General features: G+C 36.7%; 1 long non-coding RNA gene across 1 annotated transcript in view; it reads left to right on the forward strand.

Moving 5' to 3' along the window:
• Positions 1–20,323, forward strand: part of LOC125118514 (uncharacterized) — a 156,774-nt gene extending 136,451 nt beyond the window's left edge. Inside the window, exon 3 of the long non-coding RNA XR_007132837.1 lies at positions 20,103–20,323. This is a non-coding gene — a long non-coding RNA (uncharacterized LOC125118514). The remainder of the gene's footprint in view (positions 1–20,102) is intronic.
• Positions 20,324–23,886: the final 3,563 nt, after the last annotated feature.

Here is a 23,886-nt window from a genome sequence, read left to right on the forward strand (position 1 = left end):
GATGAGAGTCCCTAGTTCCATCCATGTTTCTGCAAATGGCATTATTTTGCTCTTTTTTATGGCTTAGCAGTATTCCATTGTGTATAGATAACACATCTTCCTAATCCAATTATTTGTTTGTGGACATTTGGGTTGTTTCCATATCTTGGCTATTGTGAATAGTGCTGCAATGAACATTTGGGTCCACATGTCTTTTTCAAGCAAGGTTTTGTCTGGATATATGCCCAAGAGTAGGATTGCTGGGTCATATGGAGTTCTATATTTAGTTTTCTAAGGTACCTCCATACTGTTCTCCATAGTGGTTCTACCAGCTTACATTCCCACCAACAGTGCAGGTGGGTTCCCTTTTCTCCACATTCCCTCTAGCATTTGTTATTCAGGGATGGGTGTCTGACTGGTGTCTGACTGACAAAAAACACAGCAATATTTATTCAGATCCACTTTCTAGTATATTGACAATAAAAATAAAAATAAACATGGTGTCTTGTCTTACATTTAAGTCTTTAAGCCATTTTGAGTTTATTTTTATGCATGGCATGATGGTGTGTTCAAGTTTCACTGATATGAAACCAGGTTTCCAGGCAATACTTCCTGAAAAGACTATCTTTTTCCCATTTTGAGTTCTTGCCTCCCTTGTCAAAGATTAATTGACCATAGGTGTCTGGGTTTATTTCTGGGTTCTCTATTCTGTTCCATTGGTCTGTATGTGTGTTTTGATACCAGTACTGCAGTGTCTTGATGACTGTGGCTTTGTAATATTGCTTGAAGTCTGGAAGAGTTATGCCCCCTGCTTGGTTTTTGTTCCTCAGGATTGCTTTGGCAATTCTGGGTCTTTTGTGGTTCCATATAAATGTTTGGATTGTTTGTTCTAGTTCTGTGAAAAATGTCATGGGTAATTTGATAGGGATTGCACTGCATCTATAGATTGCTTTGGGTAGTATGGCCATTTTTACAATATTAATTTTTCCAATCCATGAACGTGGAATATCTATCCATTTCTTTACATCTTCTTTAATTTCCTTGATTAATATTTTATAGTTCTTGGCATATAAGACTTTACCTCCTTGGTCAGGTGTATTCCCAGGTATTTGATTTTTGGGGGTGCAATTTTAAAGGGTACTGTATTTTTGTATTCCTTTTCTAATATTTCATTGTTAGTATACAGAAATGCAACTGATTTCTGAATATTAATCTTATATCTTGCTATTTTGCTGAATTTGTTGATCAGTTCAAGTAGTTTTGGGGTTGAGTCCTTAGGGTTTTCTATGTATACTATCATGTCGTCTGCATACAGTGACAGTTTTATCTCTTCTCTTCCTATATGGATGCCTTTTATTTCTTCTGTTTGTCTGATTTCTGTGGTGAGGATTTCCAATTCTATGTTGAATAACAGTGGTTAGAGTGGGCATCCTTGTCTTGTTCCAGATTTTAGTAGGAAGGCTTTCAGCTTTTCTCCATGAGTATTATATTTGCTGTGGGTTTGTCATAAATGGCTTTTCTTATGTTAAGGTATGTTCCCTCTATACCCACTTTAGTAAGAGTTTGTATCATGAATGGATGTTGGACTTTGTCAAAAGATTTCTCTGCATCTATTGAGATATTCATGTGGTTTTGACTTTTCTTTTGTTAATGTGGTGTATGACATTGATCGATTTGCATATGTTGAACCATCCTGTGTGCCTGGGATGAATCCAACCTGGTCATGTTGTATGATATTTTTCATATATTGTTGGATTCAGATGGCTAAAATTTTGTTGAGAATTTTTGCATCTATATTCATCAAATATATTGGCATATAGTTTTCTTTTTTGGTGGTATCTTTGGTTTTGGAATTATGGTGAGGATGGCATCATAGAATGTCTTTGGGAGTGTTCCTTCTTCTTCAACCTTCTGGAAAAAATTAAGCAGGATGGGTATAATTTCCTCTTTGAATGTTTGGTGGAATTTCCCTCTGAAGACATCTAGTCCTGGACTTTTATTTGTAGGGAGTGTGTTTATATGTATTCAATTTCATTTTGAGTGATCAGTATGTTCAGTGGATGTATCTCTTCTTGATTCAGTTTTGGCAGGCTGCAAGTCTCTAGAAAGTTTTCTATTTGTTCTAGGTCATCAAATTTATTGGCATATAATGGTTGATAGCATTCTCATGGTTTTTTGTATTTCCATAGTATCCTTTTTGACTACTTTTTCATTTCTTACTTTATTTGGATTCTTTTTCTTCTCTTCTTGGCGAGTCTAGCCAGAGGTATGTCAATTTTGTTTACCTTTTCAAAGAACCAGCTCTTGGTTTTATTGATTTTTTTTCAATTTTTTTAATCTCTATTTTATTGATTTCCTCTTTGATCTTTATGATTTCCTTCCTTCTGCTTACTTTAGGTTTTGTTTGTTGTTCTTTTTCTAATTCATTAAGGTGGTGGGTTACGTTGTTAGAGATTTTGCTTCTTTTTTGAGGAAGGCATGTATTGCTATGAATTTCCCTCTAAGCACTGCTTTTGTGGCATCCCTCAGATTCTGAGTAGTTGTGTCTTCATTAACGTTTGTCTTGAGGAATTTTTTAATTTCCTTCTTGATTCCTCATTGACCCATTGGTTTTTTAGTAGCATGTTTTTAGTCTCCATGTAGTAGGTTCTTCTCATTTCTTTTACTGTGGTTGATTTCTAGTTTAATGCCATTGTGGCCAGAAAAGATATTTGAAATAATTTCTATACTCTTAAATTTGTTGAAGTTAGAATTATACCCCAATATGTGATCAATTCTTGAGAATGTTCCATGTGCACTTGAGAAGAATGTGTATTCTGATTTTTATGAATGTAATGTCCTGAAAATGTCAATTAAATCTAACTTTTCTATTGTGTCCTTTAGGATCTCTGTTGCCTTATTGATTTTCTGTCTAGAGGATCTCTCCATTGATGTTACTGGAGTGTTAAACTTTCCTACTATGATTGTATTCCCATCAATTTCTCCTTTTATGTCTGTTAGTATTTGTTGGATGTATCTGGGTGCTCCTATATTAGGGGCATATATATTGACAATGGTAATATCCTCTTCTTGAATGGATCCTTTAACCATTAAATAGTGACCTTTGTCTTTCTTTATGGCCTTTGTTTTAAAGTCTATTTTGTCTGATATGAGTATTGCTTCTATTGCTTTCCAGTCTTGTCCATTGGCATGGATTATCTTTTCCCATCCCCTCACTTTCTATCTATAAGTGTCCTTTGCCCTAAGGTGAGTGGCTTGTAGACAGCGCTTTGAAGCTTTTTGTGTTTTTATCCAATCTGTCACTCCGTGTCTTTTGATTGAAACATTAATTCCATTGATATTTGGTGACTATCGATAGATATGTATTTATTACCATTTTAAACCTTGTTTTCCAGTTGATTCTATGTGTCTCTTCTTTTCTTTTTTGTTGGTTGGATGGTTTCCATTTATTTTATGCTTGAGTACTTTTCTTTTCCATTTTTGTGATTGTAATGTTTGGTTTTGATTTGTGCTTGCCCTGTTTTTTAAGTATGTTAACCCCTTCCTACATCTGCTTGCTTAACCTGATAGTCATATAGGCTCAAACACATCATTAAAATGAAAAAAGGATCTGCATTTTCTTACTTTCCTTCCCCACATTGTATGATTTTGATGTCTTTTTAAAAAAAAGACAGCTTCATGTTTAGATCTGTATGGTAGCTTATTTAAGTGACTGCATTCCAATTGTGGTTTCCTCCATGCTAATTCTTCTTTTTTTCTTTTTCTTTTTTTAATTTAGAGAAGCCCTTTCTGTATTTCTTTTAGAATGGGTTTTGTATTTCTGTACTCTTTTAGCTTTTGTTTGTTGGAGAAATTCTTTATTTCTCCTTCTATTTTAAATGACATTCTTACTGGGTAGAGTATTCTAGGTTGCAAATTTTTTCCATTCAGCACTTTATGTATACCTTGCAACTCCTTTCTGGCCCATAGTGTTTCTGTAGAGAAATCAGCTGTTAGCCTTATGGGGTTTCCCTTATAATTAACACTTTGCTTTTATCTTGCTGCCTTTAGAATCCTCTCTTCAACATTTGCCATTTTTATTATAATATGTCTTGGTGTGAGCCTGTTTGGGTTCAACTTGTTTGGGGCCCTCTGTGCTTCCTGTATCTTATTATCAGTATCCATTAGTTTTGGAAAGTTTTCAGCCGTAATTTCTTCAAATACATTTTTAATCCCCTTTTCTTTTTCTTTTCCTTCCGTAATACCTATTGTGTGTAGATTGGCCACTTTCTATTATCCCATAGGTCTTTTATATTGCTTTCATGTTTTTACATTTGGTTTTCTGTCTGCTGTCGTGATTGGGTGATTTCCATTATTCTATCTTCCGTGAATCTAATTCATTCCCCTGCATTATTCATTCTGGTCTATTGCCTTTAGCTCAGTTTGTATCTCTGCAAAATAATTTTCTAGTTGTTCTTGGCTCCTTATATTTTCTAGTTCTTTTATGAGGGAATTTTCATTACTGTTCATATCCTGTGTTATTTCCTTCAGTATCTTCACTATCTCCCTTTTGAATTCAATGTCTGTCAGACTGCAGGGGTCTGTTTCATTGTTGATTGCTTTAGGTGAATTCTCCTATTGCTTTAACTAGGAATGGTTTCTGAGCATCTTCATCTTGCTTGTGCTTTTCTTTTTCAGTGAGTTTGGGGAAGCCAAACTGTAGTCTTGTAGGCCTATTTCTATGCAGGAATGCCCATTTTTATTTTGGGGGGAAGTTACTACTTATTTTTGGTTTGGGAGTTTGAATATTTGCTGTCTCTTTCTTCAGTGTCAGCAGGCTGTTATTCCCAGGATGCTCAGTGTGTTTTCAGGGAGAAAGAGGCAATGGGTAGGGCCAGCAGTCAGTGTCTGGTTGTTGGGCTCTCAACAGCTGAAAGGTCCTACAGGATGGTGACAGAGGCTACTCCTAGTTGCAGGGCCCTGGGAATTGGTAATAAGCTTTAGGCAGATCTTCAAAGTGACCAAATTTGGCAGAAGCAGCAGCAAGGTGCATGAGTTACCAGGGGAGTGAGAGCAACAACAGCTTGTGTTTGATTGCAATGCCCTCCTCTGAGGTGATTGGAACCTCAGGCGGTGCCTGTTCAGGGACCCCTAGTCGTAGTTGGCCATTATCATCTCCAGAGTCAGTGATAACTGTGGTGGTTTGCCCCCACCACCTGGAGACCATGCATTTAGCAACCCATCTCACTTAGCCCACATAGGAGGTGTTGTACAGGATTTTCCTAGATTCAGGATCCTGGGAAGTGACAGAGATCAGGCATGTGGGTACTGCCTGCAACGTTTGGCAGTGGCAGCAGCTGTGTGGGTGTGTTCCCAGTGGTGGGAGGACACCAGCAGTTGGTGTTCAGTCACAATGCCCTCTTCTGTGGTGCCCTTGAAGTGAATGGGACTGCAAGTGGTGTCTGTTCACAGACCCCTAGTTGTGGTGAGCCACTCCCATCTCTGTAGCCAGAGATAACTGTGGTGGTTTTCCCCTGCTGCCTGCAGGCCACGAAAGAAGTACCCTGTACCGCTTAGCCCATGAAGGAGGTGCTGTACCAGCTGCTCCTAGTTGTATGGTCTTGGGAGGGGACAGTGACCAAGTGTCTTGGCACTGCCCAGAGATTTGGCAGTGGCAGGTGGAGGGTGGGTGTGTTCCCAGGGGAGTGAGAGCAACAGCATATGGTGCTTGATTGCAGTGCCATCTATTTTCTTTTTTTCCAACCCCTGAGGTGACTGGGGTTGCAGGTGGAGCCCACACACAGGCCCCCAGTGGTGGAAAGCCAAGCCTCCCTCTGGCCTCTGAGATGACTGCCAAGGTCTGTTCTGCCACCTGTAGATCATGCAAGAGGCACCACGTTGCACTTATCCCCCTGATGCCCTTAGCCTACACAAGAGGTACCAGGCCATCTGTAGCCTACACAAGGAATGTCCAATCTCCCCTAAAGGAGCAAGAGGCTTCTCACTGCCTGCAGCCTGCTCCAGAGCCGCCCCACCCTCTGGCATGTGAACACTCTTGTGCAGGGAGTTTCCTATGGCTGTCTGCCCCTCACCCTCTCCAACAATGGTGCTGGGCCTCTCCTTTGGGTCCAGGCCTTCTCCTGGGGTCCCTCTGCTGTGGTGCTCCCCTCCTCAGCCCATGGCATACCACTCCTGCCAGTGGTGCACTGCTCCTTAGCTCCTCAGGCTGTCCCCACACAGCCAGCCCCAGTCCCCTCCCTGGGGTAGATCTCCAGAGCCTGAGTCTCAGCATCCAGCCCCTGCCCAAGCATCTCAGGCCATGGTGTCCGGGATGGTGGTTTAGATGATATCTGCAGCTCTCACTCTGCTTTGCTGTTCTCAGTCAAGCTGCTCTGCTTTTCTCAGAGACTTTGAGGTCCTGCTGACTTGGCCAATCTTTCTATCAGTTAGGTGGCTTCACAGGATGTGGGTTCCTTTTCTCCTTCACTGCTCCCTCTTGGGAATGCTGGTGCCATCCTGATTCCTTCTCTCTCTCTCTTTTTTCTTTTATTCTACTCAGTTATATCAAGAGTTTCTTGCCCTTTTTGAAGGTTTAAGGTCTTCTGCCAGCATTCAGTTAATGTTCTGTGTGGGTCATTTTACATGTAGATGTGTTTTTTTGATGTCTTTGTGGGAGAAGTTGAACATGATCTCTTACTCCCATGCCGTCTTTCTTCTCCCCCCCAATTAGTTTATAATGTTGTTCAAGCCCTCTGTTTCCTTAATAATCTTCTCTCTGGTTGTATTTCCATTATTAGAGCATTAAAATCTCTAATTATTACTGTACAACTGTATATTTCTCCCTTCATTTATGTAAATGTTTGGTTCATATATTTTGAAGCTCTTTTATTGGTACATATATATTTATAAGTGTATAATTACTCTTATCAGTGTATAATATCCATCTTTGTCTCTTGTAATATGCTTCCACCTAAAGTCTATTTTGTTTAGGAGTACTATACTCATTACACCTATATTTTGGTTATTATTTACATAAAATATATTTTTCTGTCCCTTTACTGTCACCCTATTCCTGTCTTTGGATCTAAGGTGAATCTCCTGCAGTAAACATGTAGCTGCATCATGTCTTTTTATCCAATATGTCTGTCTCAGCCTTTTGATTAAATAGTTTAAACCATTTGCAACTAAAATTAGTCACTAATAAGGAAGTATTACTTTTATCATTTTTGCTTTTTTTCTCTCTATGTATGTTATACCTTCTTGTCCTGCATTTCCTCCATCCTTTCTACCCTCCTTTTGTTTAATCGAGATTTTGAGGTGGATCACTATGATCCACTTCTCACTTCCTCCTTTGTATTTTTTAGATGTTATTAGTGATTGCCACATATATTAAAATTAATATTTTAAATTGATAACAGCTGACATCTGCTTAGCTCTAATAGCATACAAAAACTTTAGTTCTATACATCTATGCCTCCTCTTTATATTATTGTTGACACAAGTTATACCTTTATATATATTTTGTACCCAATGTCTTAGGTTTATAATTATTATTATGCTTTTTTCTTTTAAATATGTAGGAAATAAATGGTGCAGATTCAAACAAAAATTGAAATAAGACTGGCTTTGGAGTTCAGTTGTGGCTCAGTGTGTTGAGAACACAACATTTTCTCTGTGAGGATGAGGGTTTGATCCCCGGCTTTGTTCAGTGGGTTAAGATTTTGTGTTGCCATGGCTGTGGTTTAGGCCTCAGCTGAAGCTCTGATTTGGCCCCTATCCAAGGAACTTCAATATGGTGCAGCTGCGGCTATAAAAAAAAAGAAAAAGTAAAAACAAAAAAAAATACTGCATTTTACATTTACCTATGTGGTAACTTTGCTGAATATTATTTCTTCATATGGCTTCAACCTACTATCTTCTTTTTATTTCAAAGTGAAAAATGCTATCATTCCTTTTAGGACACTCTAGTCTACTGGAAACAAATACCTTTAGGTTTCGTTTATCTGGGACATCTTAATTTCTCCTTCATTTTTGAAGGATGGTTTTGCCAGATGATTTTCTGAGGATAGTCTTTTTTCTTTCTTTCATCACTTTAAATATGCCATCTTACTATCTTCTAGACTCCTTGTTTTCTGATTAGCTACTAATATTACTAAGAACCCTGTATGTGAGAAGTTGCAGCTCTCTTGTTACTTCCAAGATTCTCTTTATCTTTCATAAGTTGGATTATGTGCTTGGTGTGGATCTCTTTGAGCTCATCATTCTTAGAGTTGTCAGCCTTCTTGGATGGGTAGATTAATATATTTCATAAAATTAGGGTAAATTTCAGCCAGCATTTATGCATATATTCTTTCTACCCTTCTCTCTCTCTCTTCTTCATCTGAGATTTTCATAATGTGTATGTTGGTATGTTTGATGAAGTTACACAGTTCCCATAATTTCTCTTCAAGTTCTTTATTCTTTTTTCTTTCTGGTTCTCAGAATCAATGAATTTAATTTCCCTGTCTTCAAGTTCTCTAATCCTTTCTTTGTCCTGCTGAAATGTGCTGATAAACACCTCCAGTGATTTTTTTCCTTTTAGTTGTATTTTTCAGCTCCAGACTTTTTCTTTAAAAAAAATTCTACCTCTTTTTTTTTTATTTGTAATTCCCTGATCCTTTTACTTCTTTGTGCATAACTTACCTTTAGCTCAATGAGCATATTTAAGACAGTTGATTTAAAAATCTTAAATCCTACCTCTAGACTTCCTTAAGGATGGTTTCTGTTCATTTTTCTCCAGTGAATGCACTATAATTTGTATATTATACTGTGCTAACTGTAAATCAGAAATTGTGTCTAGGGTTTGCTGTTTTTGTTTGTTGAAAGCTGAAATTGTCTCTTTATTCAATTTTCCAAACCAAAGACTATATTCCATGTAATGTTAGGTTATCAAAGTCTCTGTTACTTTAGCTTATGTTCAGCTTGAATTTCCCCAAAGATTTCCTTGAACTCCAAGATTTAAAAATAAAATAAATAAATAAATAAATAAATAAATAAATAAAACATTTATCTCAGTCTTTGCAAACTGACTCAGTACTGGGCACTCCCTTAGCAGTTACCCAGGCTGTATACAGCTCTGCCTTACCCTTTACTTTCCCCTTGTACTGAGCACAGAGATGAACCAGAGGTGAAGGCTTTTGGTCTTCTATGGTCTATTCTCAGTTTGTATTCTGCCTTTGGCATGCATGAGGATTTGAAAAATTTCCCTAATACAGAGACACTTTTGATGGCCTTAATTACACAAAGAAAGTTTTGCCTCAGCATCTCTCAGCCTGCAGGCAGTCTATAGTATATTTCAACTATAGTCTTCTTAAAAACTTGAAGTATAATTGACAACATTAGTTGCACATATACAATATAATGATTTCATATTTGTATATATTGCAAAATGATCTATGATTAAATGGATCATAGATAATATCCATTAACATTCAAATTTACAGATTTTTTCTTGTGATTAGAACTTTTAATATTTACTCTCTTAGCAACTTTCAAACAGCAGAACAATATTATTAACCCTACTCACCATGCTGCACATTATATACCTTGACTTGCTTTTATTACTCAAATGAATTTATCACATCTGTAGTTGTATAATGATCATAACAATCTGATTTCACAGGATTTCCATCCCACAGCCCAAACACATCCCCCACCCCCCAAACTGTCTCCTCCAGAGACCATAAGTTTTTCAATTTGACTTGCTTTTTTTTTTTTTTTTTTTTGTCTTTTTGCTATTTCTGGGGCCGCTCCCACAGCATATGGAGGTTCCCAGGCTAGGGGTCTAATCAGAGCTATAGTCTCTGGCCTGCACCAGAGCCACAGCAACGTGGGATCTGAGCCACGTCTGCAACCTACACCACAGCTCACGGCAATGCCAGATTATTAACCCACTGAGCAAGGCCAGGGATTGAACCCGCAACCTCATGGTTCCTAGTCGGATTCATTAACCACTGCGCCACGATGGGAACTCCTCAATTTGACTTGCTTTTTAACTGGAAGTTTGTACCTCTAGACACCCACCCATTTCACCCACCATACACCTCTGACAACAACCAATCTTTTCTCTTTATGTATAAGCTTACATTTTTAAGTAATAAGTGAGATCATATGGTATTTACCCATCACTGTGTGACTATTTCACTTAATATGATGTCATAAATGTTCTTCCACGTTGATCCAAATGGCAAGATTTCATTCATTTTATGGCTGAATATTTCATTATCTATATCTTATTTATCAATTCATCCATTAATGAACAGTAGGTCAGGTCCATATCTTGACTATTGTAAATAGTGCTGCAGTGAATATGAGGGTGCACATATATTTTCAGGTTAGGGTTTTGTTTAAGTAAATATTCAGAAGTAGAATTGCACAGTACTTCCTTTTTCAATTTTTAAAAAACATCCATAATATTTTTCATAGTTTATGTACCAATTTACATTTCCATCAACAATTAACAAGAATTCCTTTTTTTCTACTTCTTCACCAACACTTCCTATTTGTCATTTTGGTGATACATTGCAATAGATGTGAGGTGATATCTTCTTTTGGTTCTGATTTGCATTCCCTTGATAATACAATATTGAGCACCTTCATATGTACCTGTTGGCCTTTTGTGTATCTTCTTTGGAAAAATATCTATTCATATCCTCTACTTATATGTTAATGATATTGTTTTTTTAAGTATTGATTTGTTTTAGCTACTTATCAAATATGTGACTTGCAAATATTTTCTCCCATTTAGTAGGTCACTTTTTAATTTTGTTGATGATTTCCTCTCATGTGCATTTTTTTTTTAGTTTTGTTTTAGTCCCACTTGTATATTTTTGTTTCCATTGCCTTTTTTTGTGTGTGTCAAATCCAAAAGATTATTCCTAAGACTTATTTCAAGTAGCTTACAGTCAATGTTTTCTTCTAGATCTTTTCCGGCTTCAGGTCTTACATTCAAATTGTTAATCTATTTTTGAGTTAACTTTCATGAGTAGTGTAAGGCAGTGGTCCAGTTTCTTACTTATACATATGGTTGCCTACTTTTGCAGGCATTATTTATTGACTAGGTGGGCATTTACACATTATATATTCTTGGCTTTCTATTTGTTCCATTTATCTATATGTCTGTTTTATGTCAATATCATACAATTTTGATTACTAGAGCTTTGTAATATAATTTCAAATCGTGTGATGCCTCCAACTTTTTTCTTCTTTCCCACAAATTACTTTGGATATTCAGGGTCTTTTGTGGTTCCATACAAATTTTAGGATAGTTTGATTTACTTCCATGAAAAATGCCACTGGGATTTTGATAAGAATTACATTGAATCTGTAGATTGCTTTGGGTAGTATGCACATCTTAACTACAAATTTTCCTACCAACAAGCATGTTATCTATTTTCATTTAATTTCATCTTGTTCACTTTCTTTTATCATTTATCAATGTCTGGAAGTTTTCAGTGTGTGGGTCTTCTGCCTCTTTAGTTAAAATTATTCCTATATACTTTTTTCTTTTTGAGGAAATTGTAAATGGAATTATCTTAATTTCTTTCTCTGATAGTCTTTTATAAGTGTATAGAAATATAACAGATTTTTAAAATATTGATTGTGTCTTTCGCAACTTCTGTAAATTCATATGTCAGTTCTAGCGGGTTCTATGTCATCTTTAGTCTTTTCTATATATAAATTTTTCATGCTAGTTGCAAGGACTGGTAACTACATCTTGATTTCCAATTTGTATGCCTTTTATATCTTTTTTTGCCTAATTAAACTCTATAGGACTTCAAATACTATGTTGAATAAAAGTGACGAGAGTGGCATCATTATTATGTTCCTAGTTTTAGAGGAAGATCTTTCAAATTTTCATCATTAAATATGATGTGAGCTGTGGGCTTGTTATACATGGCCTTTATTATGTTGAAGTATGTCCCTCTATACCAACTTGGTTGAAAATTTTTATCATAAATAGATGTAAATGTTGTCAAAATCTTTTTATGCACTTTTGAAAGTGCATTTATTGAAATGGTCATAGGCTTTTTCTTAATTTTTTTATTACTAGATTCTTATTTTATATTTTATTTTATTTTATATTTTATTGTCTTTTGTCTTTTTAGGGCCATGCCCACAGCATATGAATGTTCCCAGGCTAGGGGTCTAATCAGAGCTGTAGCTGCCAGACTACACCACAGCCACAGTAATGCCAGATCTGAACTGAGTCTGCAACCTACACCACAGTTCATAGCATTGCCAGATCCTTAACACCCTGAGGCCAGGGATCAAACCCACAACCTCATGGTTCCTAGTTGGATTCGCTTCTGTTGCACCACAATATGTTGCACCAATATCACTATGGACCTCCTTCTTAGGATGCATTTACATTCTTATGTGTCTCTTATTTAGTTATTTCCCTTTGATTTCTTTGGTGACTCATTGGTTTTTCAGTAGCATGTTGCTTAATCTCCATATATTTGTGAATTTTCCATTTTTATTCTTGTAATTAACACAATAGGAACTCAATTTAATTTAATTTAATTTTATTTTATTTTATTTTATTTTATTTTATTTTATTTTATTTTATTTATTTTTCTTCAATTTGTTAATGTGGTATATCACATAGGTTGATTTGCAGATGTTGAACCATCTTGCATCCTTGAAATAAATTCCACTTGATCATGGCGTATGATCAGTTAGCTAACATTTTGTTGAGGATTTTTTCATCTACATTCATCAGAGATATTGGCCTGTATTTTTCTTTCCTGTGATGTCATTGTCTGCTTTTGTTTCAGGGTGATGCTGACCTCATAAAAAGAGTTTGAAAGTCCCTTTTCTGTACATTTTGGAAAGTTATTTTTAATTTTTCATTGCATATTTGGTAGAACTCACCAGTGAGGCCATCTAGGTTTAGACTTTCATTTGTTGGGAAGTTTTATGTTACTCATTCCTTCTCCTTAGTAGTAATCAGTCTGTTCAGATTTTCTATTTCTTCATAATTTAATCTCAGTGAGTTGTAAGTCTCTAGTAATTTTCCATTTTTCTCTAAATTGTCCAATTTGATTACTAATAATTGTTCAAAGCAGTTTCTTATGATCCTTTTTCATTTCTTTGGTATCAATTTTAATGTATCCTCTTTCATTTCTGATTTTATTTTTTGAGTTCTTTCCCCCCTTTTAAATCTTTTCAAAGAACCAACCATGGTCTCATTGATTTTTTTTCCCTGATGTCTTTTAAGTTTTTATTTTATTTATTTCTGCTCTGACCATTGTTATTTCCTTCTTTCTACTATCTTTGGGTCAAAATTTTAATCTTTTCTATTTCATTAAGCTGTTAATTTGGGTTGTTATTTGAGATTTTTAAAATTACTTGAGATAGGCTTTTATCACTATGGACCTCCTTCTTAGGATGCATTTACATTCTTATGTGTCTCTTATTTAGTTATTTCCCTTTGATTTCTTTGGTGACTCATTGGTTTTTCAGTAGCATGTTGCTTAATCTCCATATATTTGTGAATTTTCCATTTTTATTCTTGTAATTAATTTCCAGTTTTATACCATTGTGGTTGGAAAAACTGCTTTACATGATTTCAATATTCTTAAATATGTTAAGATCTCTTTTGTGGCCTAACATATGATCTATCCCAGAGAATGTTTCAGGTGGACTTGAGAAAAATTTATATTTCACTGCCTTTGGGTGGAATGTTCTGTCTATGTGTAAGTCCATCTGATCTAATGTGTCATTTAAGATTAATGTTTTCTTCATGAATTTCTGTGTGGATGATCTATCCATTAATATAAGTTGTGCATTAAATTTTCCTAATATTATTTTATTGCTGTCTATTTCTCTATTTCAGTCTGTTGATATGTGTTTTATGTATTTAGCTGTTCTTATGTTGGGTGCATCAATAATTACAGATGTTATATCCTCTTGTTGGATTGACCTCTTTATTATTAGGCAGTGCCCTTTTTCATCTCCTCTTATAATCTTTGTTTTAAAGTTTATTTTTTCTGGTATAAATATATCTGACCCAGCTTACTTTTCATTTCCATTCATTTTTGGATATTTTTCCATCATTTCACTTTCAGTCTGTAAGTGTCTGTACATCTGAAGTGACTTTCTTGCAGGTAACATGTAGATATGTCTTCTTTTTATCTCCTTATCTACTCTATGTCTTTTAATTGGAGAACTCAAGCCATTTACATTTAAAGCATCATATTTTTTTTTCTTTTTTGACCACCTCCCTCACATCATATGGAGTTTCGGAGCCAGGAATCAGATCTGAGCTGCAGTTTTTTTTTTGTTTTTTGTTTGTTTGTTTGTTTTGTCCTTTGTCCTTTTTTTAGGGCCACACCCATGGCATATGGAGGTTCCCAGACCAGAGTTCCAATGGAGCTGTAGCTGTGGCCTACACTAGAGCCACAGCAAGGCCAGATCTGAGCCTCTTCTGCAACCTACATCACAGCTCACAGCAGTGCCAGATCCTTAACCCACTGAGCAAGGCCAGGGATCAAACCCACAACCTCACGGTTCCTAGTTGGATTTGTTTCCACTGCACCATGACAAGAACTCCCTGAGCTGAAGTTTTGACCTACATTGCAGCTGCAGCAGTGCCAGATCCTTTAACCCCCTATGCTGGGCTGAGGATGTAACCTATGTCCTGGTGCTGCAGAGTCACCACCAACCCCATTTCACCACAGAAGGAATATCATAAGTAATTATTGATAGGCATGTACTTACTAATATTTTTTGAAAAATTTTTGGCTATTTTGTAGTTTATGTGTTCCTTTCTTTTCTCCTACCCTCTTCCTTTGTGGTTTTATGACTATTTTAAGTGGTATGCTTAGATTCTTTGTTATCTCTTGTGTATCTACTATAGGTTTTTGTTTTTGTGGTTACATTGAGGTTTACGTATAACAATTTGCATTAACAGTCTGCACTCTACTTTAAGTCGATTACAACTTAAATTTGAACAACATATTCTAAATTGCTAAATTTTTATGCCCTCCCACATTTTATATGTTTGATGTCACACTTTTCAACTTTTTATCTTGTGTGTTCTTTAACTAATTATTATAACTACAGTTATTTTATTATTTTTGTCTTTTAATCTTCATACTAGCTGTATAAGTGATTAATTCATTACCTTTACTATATATTTACTTTTACCATTGAGATTTACACTTTCATATTTTTTATTATTACTAATTAGCAATTTTTATCTTTAGCTTAAAGAAATTCTTTTTAAAATTTCTCATAATGCCATTTTAGTGGTAAGGAAGTTTTTTTTTTTTTTTTGCATGTCTGGAAAAATATCACTTTTTTATTTTTAAATTATGACTTTGTTGAGGAAAGTATTCTTGTCATGAAGCTTATTTTTTTTTTTCTTTCAGCACTCCAAATATATCATACCACTTCCTTCTGACCTACAAAGTTTCTGCTGAAAAATCTGCTGATATTCATATGGGGGTTCTATTATGTAATACAAGTTTTTCCTCTTCTTGGTGCTTTTAAGATTCTCTCCTTGTCTTTAATTTTTGACATTTTAATTATAATATGTATTGGTGTGTGCTTGGGAGATTCATCATTTTTGGAACTTTTGAGGATTCCTGGATTTGTATGTCTGTTTCATTCCCTAATTTAGGGATATTTTCCGCCATTACTTCTTCAAATAAGTTTTATGCCATTCTCTCTCTCTCCCCCTTCTGGAACTCCCATTATTTAAATGTTGATCCACTTGATATTGTCCCAGTAGTCCCTTAGGCTATCTTTGCTCTTTTCCATTCTTTCTTTTTTCTGCTCTGATTATATGACTTTCACTGCACAGTCTTCAAGTTCATTGAGCTTTTTTTCTCTTTCATTTATTCTGCAATTGGATCCCTCTAATGCATTTTTCAGTTCAGTTATTGTATTCTTCAGCTCTGTGACTTATGTTTGATACTCTCATATATTCTCTTTGTTGAAGTTCTCACTATATTAATCCATTCTTCCACTGAGTTTGTTGAGCTTTTTTAATGACCATTGTTTTGAATTCTATTAGGTAAATAATTATCTCCTTTTCATTAAGGCTTTCTGAGGTTTTATCTTGTTCTTTCATATGAAGAATATGCCTCTGTTTCTTTGTTTTGCTTGATTTTCTGTGTCAAATTATGCCATAGATGAAACTACCACCTCTCTCAGTCTTGAAGTACTAGCCTTGTGTTGGAAATGAAACTTATCATTCATCCTTGCCCTAGCTTTTGTTTATGTCTCAAGCCTTTGTGGTTTTCTAATTAGCCTGTTTTATTTTAGTGGCTTTCAATAGTTGAGGGTATGCCAAGACCTGTTAGTGTCTGAATGTGGAGAATTTCAGTCCATATCTAGATTCAAATTGATTGGAAACCAGATCCTCAGTCAGTAGCTTCTGAAGAATGCAAATGCATACAGTTCTGTGGGACTTGAAGCATATATCCCACAAGCCACCAGAGCCAGGCAATCTAGAAGTATTCCCTGGGTGGGTCTGAAAAATTAGGAGTCCAGTCTCCTTTCTTGGAGATACCAATGAACTGTAGTGAGGCTAAAGGAGAGTGCAAAGATGGTGTCCCCAGCCTACATTCCCTGAGAACACCTCCATAGTCAAGGTGTGTACCAAGCCAGATGCCTTCCCCTACAGCTGAAGCTTCAGAACAAGTAAGTAGGACTCTTTCACAGAAAGGCTTGGAGGTTTCAATCTCTGTGCAGTTCCCTGGGGCTGATGCCTGCCAACAACTGTTTCTTTTATTGGTTACAGTCCTGTGGGAATCAGGAACCAAGTCCCATGGCCACCAGAGCCAGGTGATCAAGGGTTACCCCTTAGGAAGCATCCAGAAAAACCAGGGCACCAGACATAAAAACTGGGGCACTAGACATATACAAAACTTCTCTCTGAAAGATGCTGAGCATCTGTATCAGGGCAGAGGGAGAGCATGAAGATAGTTCCTCCCTCCAACATCTTGGGAATGATTTATATTCAGCCCTTACATGCACGTTTAATAGAAAGCTTACATTGGGCTGGCAGGTAAACTAATAGGCCGCTTTCACACTAAGACTGAGCTCCTTGGACTATTGCCCCTAGGGTGGTAGCTGTTTGAGAACACTTTTGCAATTGCTTACTGTCCTGTGAGACTTACAAATGTAAACTGCAGAGGCACCAGGACCAGGCAATATATATGTGTCTTCTGGAAGCAGCCACAAAAAACAGGGCACCAGTATAGGGTATAAGCTCTGTTCTGGAAGATATCAGCAAGTTGGACTAAGGCAGAAGGAAAGTGCAAAAATTGGATCCAATAGCCTGCATTCTCTGAGAATACCTCCACAAGCTGTTATAAGTGTACCAAACCAGAAGCCTGCCCATGAACATTCAAGTAGGCCTCTTTCAGAGAAAGGCCTGGAGTATAAGTTTCAGTCTGCTGCCTGTGTAGTGATCTGGGGATTGTAGCCTGCCTAGAACTGTCTTTCCAATTTTTACAAACCCATGGAACCCAGGAAAACATGCCCCTTGTCCCTCATAATCAGGTAATCAAGGTGTGTCCCCTGGGTGGCAGCTGAAAGAAACAGGTCACCGGGTGTAAACAGGGGTACTAGATGCCTGTAGAAGCCTCCCTCTGTTAGATAGTGGTGTTATGGAGCACAGTAGTGGGAGAGTGTGAAAATGGTGCCCACTGAGAGGAGTTAGTTAGAAGGGAGTACAAACATGGTACTTACAAAGAGCGAGAGAGAGAGAAAGGAGAGAGGAATAAAAAGAAAAATTAATTTTAAAAAGAAGAAAAAAATGACACCAACCAGATTTAGCAAGGCAGAGGGAGAGAATGGAAGATGGTGTCTACAAGCTAGAGCAAAAAGATGGCACTCACTAGAGAGAAAAATTAAAAGATGATGCCTGATGGATTTATAAAGGCAGATGTAGAGCAGGAAGGAAATTCTCACCAGCTTCCATCCCCAGAAAGTATTCCAGCAGGCTCCTGCTCTTCAAACCAAAGCTTTAAAATTATCAAATGAGTTTCTCTAATATAAGGTCTGGGCAATTTTCAGAGGGCCACTTCCTGGGGCAGGTGAATCTGTGCATAAACATTTTAAGAGTCATTTCTCAGTTCACTACAGTAACATGTCTCATGGGCATGAGTTTCCAAAGTTAATGTTTTGGGGGCTAATGGATCAGGAGTTGGTCTCTTTATTTTTTTCTTTTTACAACTGCATCTGTAGCACTTGGAAGTTCCTGGGCTAGGGGTCAAATTGGAGCTGCAGCTGTAGGCCTAAGCCACAGCCATGGCAACACTGGATCCTTAACCCACTGAGCAAAGCCAGGAATTGAACCTGCATCCTCACATGTACAATGTTGAGTCCTTAACCTGCTGAACCACAACAGGAACTCCAGAATAAGAACTCTTTAATTCTCTGTTTCTTATAGTTATTGGCAAAACCACATCCTCACTATTTCAGGTCCTTAACCTACTGAGCCAAAATGGGAACTCCAGGAGTTGGTCTTAAAATTCTCCTCAGGGAGAAACTCTGGGCTTTGAGTTTTCTCCTGATTGAAAGTTGCCTCACCAGGGGTGGGGTTTAAGGGCAAGATTATTAGCCTTTACTATCTGCTTTAATGTGTTTTTTCCCCTTATTTGCCCAATGTGATTGGGTCACTTCACTAGTTTTTGTTTTTCCCCCAAGGAAACTGTTTTATATATATCTCTCTCTAATTCAGTGTGCCTCTGAGAGATGATGAGCACAGGATTTTGATACCTCTCCCTCTGTAATTAAAATCTTGAACTATAATATTTTGACCACACTTATAATTCTTTCAAATTATGCCTGCCACTATTCTAATCTAAGTTGCAAGTTAGGTAAAATAGATATGAACACTTTGCATTACTCTGTTGGGTAATAACAGTGATTACATAGAAACATGTGAAATGTCAGGAATATAGACTTGTGTTAGCAAGCAAAAGTTATATCCACATATTTCCTTTATACTTTTCAGAGCATTTGCATATTTGTTATCACATCAGACTATCATAACCACTTTGTGAGGTAATAATAACAGGCATCATTATTTCATTTTATAACTCAGGTAAAAGAAATGATGTTCTAAGTCATCAATTGTGAGTGTCAGTGATAAGAATATTATCTAGGTATGCTGCACACAAAACCTCTGCTTCCTTTATTTTTCCCAGTTTCTTTCTTTTGAGACTCACTATGGAAGAAAATAATTATTCATCTCAGTTGCCCATTCTGAATGAAGCAAGCACACCTCTCTTTTGGAGGTTTTGAAAAATACCAACTGCCAATAACTACAAGAAACAGAGAATTAAAGAGTTCTTATTCTGGAGTTCCTATTGTGGTTCAGCAGGTTAAGGACTCAACATTGTATCTGTAAGGATGCAGGTTCAATTCCTGGCCTGGCCCAGTGGGTTAAGGATCCAGTGTTGCTGAAAGCTACAGCATAGGTCACAGATGTGGCTCAGATTCTGGCATTGCCATGGCCTTTGTGTTGCTGCAGCTGCAGCTTTGATGCAACCCTCAGCCCAGAAACATCCATACACTGCACTTGAGGTCATAAAAATAATATGTACATAAATAAATAAATAAATAAATAGTTCCTATGCCAAAGCATCCAACTCATTTAGCCCTATCAGAACAACTGAATGTGTGCATATGTGTGAATGGTAGGGCCTGAATTCTTGGATAGATAAATGAGCACCTGCACTCCAGAGGACAACCAACTTCAATGTTTGATGCACTTATCATAGCAGCATGATGAAGTTGTGAGGAATATGAAAATCAGTCCAAGCACTGGATAAATAGGGTAATGGGAGAGGATAAAGAGCTACACAGGCCTTTAAAGTTTTCTCTCTCCTTGACTCTGATTGCCTCTCCTATCCCCACTAACCCCTTTGTGATTTCACTGAAGAATTGGAGCCATGGGAAAGACAGCTTAGGTGAAGGAAGAGTTGGGAGTGGCTCTGGGTAACAGTGAAATGCAAAAAGGTAAAGGATAAAGAAATGGAATATTTTAAGTTATGGCACATGAAACATTAAGGGAATTCTTGTGGTTTCTGTAAGTGAAAGAAACTGCTCATGCTAATAAAGTTTGGATACCTGTCTTACAGGAAGCTCTACAAGGAGTATGGCCTGCAGAAACCCAGGAGAACTGTCTACATATCCAGCTTCTCAGCCTGAACTTGTTTTCCTCTGTAAAGAAAATAGAATAATATAGAGAAATAGAATCAGATAGACCTAAATTCAAAGCTAGTCCTACTGCAAGTTAACTACCTGTATGATCTCAATTTGACTCACTTAGCTGAATCTTAGATTAGATAGTCATCCTCTAAGAAATGGTGAAAATGTGTCTAAACTTATTATTGTATTACATGAAAAAATAAATTTTTTTAAATGTTAAATATTGTCACTATCACCTTTGTATTACCAGTGTTAGATAATCCTCATTTATCCTTCAGCATTTTAGATTTGTTTCCAAAAGTGATTTTATCAGACAACTTAAGCATTAGTGTTTAAAAGTGGACTCTCCATTGAAATATTTCTAAAATATATTATACAATTCTAGACCTGCTTAAACAGTAAACAGAATTAAACATCTTATGGATGACCCAAGGTCATTATTAACCTCTCTCATGTCACATTACTATCATAAGATATAATGATAACCCTCAAGGACTAGGAGACTGTTAGTCATGGGAGAGGAGTGGGAGTGAGACACATAAGGTTCTTGGCATTACATTCAATAGTCTCAGAAAGTATATTTGTTTATTTCTTATGTGTCTTTTTTATAGTTATTTCCTGCCATTCTCAGATGTGGCTTCTTGCTGCAGTTGGTATGATGCCTCTGACTATTCCCCTTCTAATTGGTCTTACTAATCTAAACTGGATAACCAGATAACTAAACTTGTGTTGATTAAAAAATATACGCAGGAGTTCCCGTCGTGGCGCAGTGGTTAATGAATCCGACTAGGAACCATGAGGTTGCGGGTTCGGTCCCTGCCCTTCCTCAATGGGTTAACTATCCGTCGTTGCCGTGAGCTGTGGTGTAGGTTGCACACGTGGCTCGGATCCCGCGTTGCTGTGGCTCTAGCGTAGGCCGGTGGCTACAGCTCCTATTGGACCCCTAGCCTGGGAACCTCCATATGCTGCAGGAGCGGCCCAAGAAATAGCAACAACAACAACAACAACAACAAAAAGACAAAAGACAAAAAATATATATATATACGCAAAACCTAAAAGTTTAGAGTTAATTTTATTGGGAGCAAAATGAGGACTTAAGCCCACAGCACCTCAGGTAACCCTGAAAAAAACACTTCTAGGTGGTGAGAGGGGAGCTAGAATATATAGGAGTTTAGCAACAAATGGCTGGTAATAGGAACAAAGGATAGTTTCTGTTGGTAACAGAAAACTAGACCCCTCAGGTTAAAGAATTTAGTACTTTTTTATGTATGGGAAGATGCAAGGTCTGGGCTCAGTGAAATCAATCCTTTGATATGCACCTCAGCTATCTGGGGACAGTATCCTATATTTTCACATCCTGAGTTTCCTCAGGTGCCCAGGTGGGAGTGGCTATAGTCTAATGACTGCTACATCATAGGTATTATTTTTTCCTTTCCAGGCTCTAGGCTCTAGGCTCACCTGCTCACCCTTGGAGGTGGTTGAAATTGCTGATGACTATGACACCTTTAGTTTACTGATATGGCAGAAATTATTTTATTTCTCATTTGTTAAAATTATGTTCATGCAGTGGTTCTTCCATAGTGGTCCTTGTACCAGTAGTGTCAACCTCTGTCAACATGTTAGAAATGCAAACTTTCCAGACCCACTCCAGACTGATTCAGAGAACTCTGGGGGTACATATTAGTAATCTGTGCCTTAACAGGCCCTCCAAGTAATTCTGAGGTATGTTCAAGTTTGAGATATACTGTCCTATTACATTTGTTCATAATGCACACTCCCAGGTCCCACTCAGAGATGTGATTTAGTAGGTCTGGGATAGCAAATAAGAGCCTTAATTTTTAAATCAATAACCCAGATTATTCTGATGAAAGTAGTCAAAAGACACGCTTAGACAAACATTTTGCAAGACTAAACTTGTATTTCTTGAATTTACCTAGGAATTTTGTTAAAATATATTTTCTGATTTAATAGGTCTGGAGTTCAGCATTTTAATGGGCTCCCAAATGAAACCTATATTGTTGGTGGATGGGCCACATTTGAGTAGTAAGGCCCTAGAACCTTATATAATAGGTGCTTTATAAGTGTTTTTATTTTGCTTTCAAATGCTTTTAACCTAGAATTTTTCTATAAATAAAAAATGTCTTCCTTGTTTTTGCAAAAGAAACCATTTCCCTTAAAATAAAATGTTTCAAGGGTACTTATTTACACTTTTTAAATTTTAAAAAAATGAGTTGTTTTAATCATACAATATGCATTAATTGGCTTTAGGTACAGAATAGAGGAACTCTCCTATGAATAAAGTTGTATGAGCTTTAGTTTCTAGGCTCAGTGTCACCTTCTCAGTCTTCTCAGAAGACTTTAACCTGTCCCTCTGTGTCTTAAGTATACCTCCAGTAGGAAAGAAGTGACAAAGCTTCCCTTCATTTTGAAGGTCAAAATTCTATGACAGGTGACATAATTCCCTTTGGAGCTAAGCCCTTTCTCTAGTCTAAACTCTAGTGTGAGAGTTTATCTCCTCCCTCAATAGTATTTGTTGATAATCCAAGCCTTTTCCCACAGGTAAACAAGTTGATCCCTCTGAATGAGCACCCTAATGTTTTATCCTTTCAAGAGGGAATAAAGTTCTGAGACAGGCCTTCATGCTATTTTGTCATTTTGGCCATCTCTGGACCTCTCCTTAAATAAAGGAAATTCCTTGGTAGAGAGCCAGTCATGGAAACTCCTTCTGCTTCACCTTTGAATAACTTTAAACATTCCCATTGCACAGGGAGCTTGTGTTGGTTACTGGCATCCCCACAGGAAGAAATATGCAAATAAATGGTAAATAATGTTAATGCAGAAAGCTTTTTATTTCTCCCATTTGCAGTCAAATATATGACTCCAAATCATGAGTTCTAAAGTGAAACTAGTGTCTCCAAAATACTTCAAAATGAAAATTGGTCTTTCCAAAATAGGGTCTGTTGATTTTCAGGATTGATAGAGCTGAAGCTTTTTTTATAAAATGGACTTAAAAAATAATTTAGTTTATTTTCTGTACAATCCAACCTTAGGGTTGTTACATATTCTATAATGTCATGCACTTGTTACTGCACCCTCCCTTTTTACTTCTTTCCTCTCTAATTTTCATGCTGTTATAATAGTCAAGTGGAGCTGGGATCAGACAGTCCTGAGATGCAAATTTAAGCATCAGCTCTTTTTTAGATATATGGCCTAGGGAAATAACTTATATTTTCTGAGCCTCAACTGTGGAATTAGGATAATAACACTTATATTACAGCATTGTTGTGAGTATTAAAGATAGTATATATAAAGTGTCTAGCTGGTACATAGTAAGTGCTCAATCATTAGAAGATGTGATTATTGATGATAACATGACTACCAGCCTCTTTATTTCACAAAAGTGTTATGAAGATGAACTCAAATATGTGTAACATCTGCAAATTATAAATTACTATACTCATTGGAGTTCTATTGTGGCACAACTGGCTTGGGCTGCTGCTGTGGCATGGCACAGGAATTATGCCATAAGTTCAGCCATAAATAAATAAATAAATAAATAAATAAATAAATAAATAAATAACTCAGGATAGTGCTATATTTTAGTATTACCTAACCATTATTTTTTAATTAATCCATGACAGATACTGTCCACTCCAGGTGGATCTGCTCACTGTACCATTGGATACTTATTCTTATGCTTTCTTTATGTTTTTT

This window comes from Phacochoerus africanus, chromosome X, assembly GCF_016906955.1.
Source record: "Phacochoerus africanus isolate WHEZ1 chromosome X, ROS_Pafr_v1, whole genome shotgun sequence".
NCBI lineage: Eukaryota > Metazoa > Chordata > Mammalia > Artiodactyla > Suidae > Phacochoerus > Phacochoerus africanus.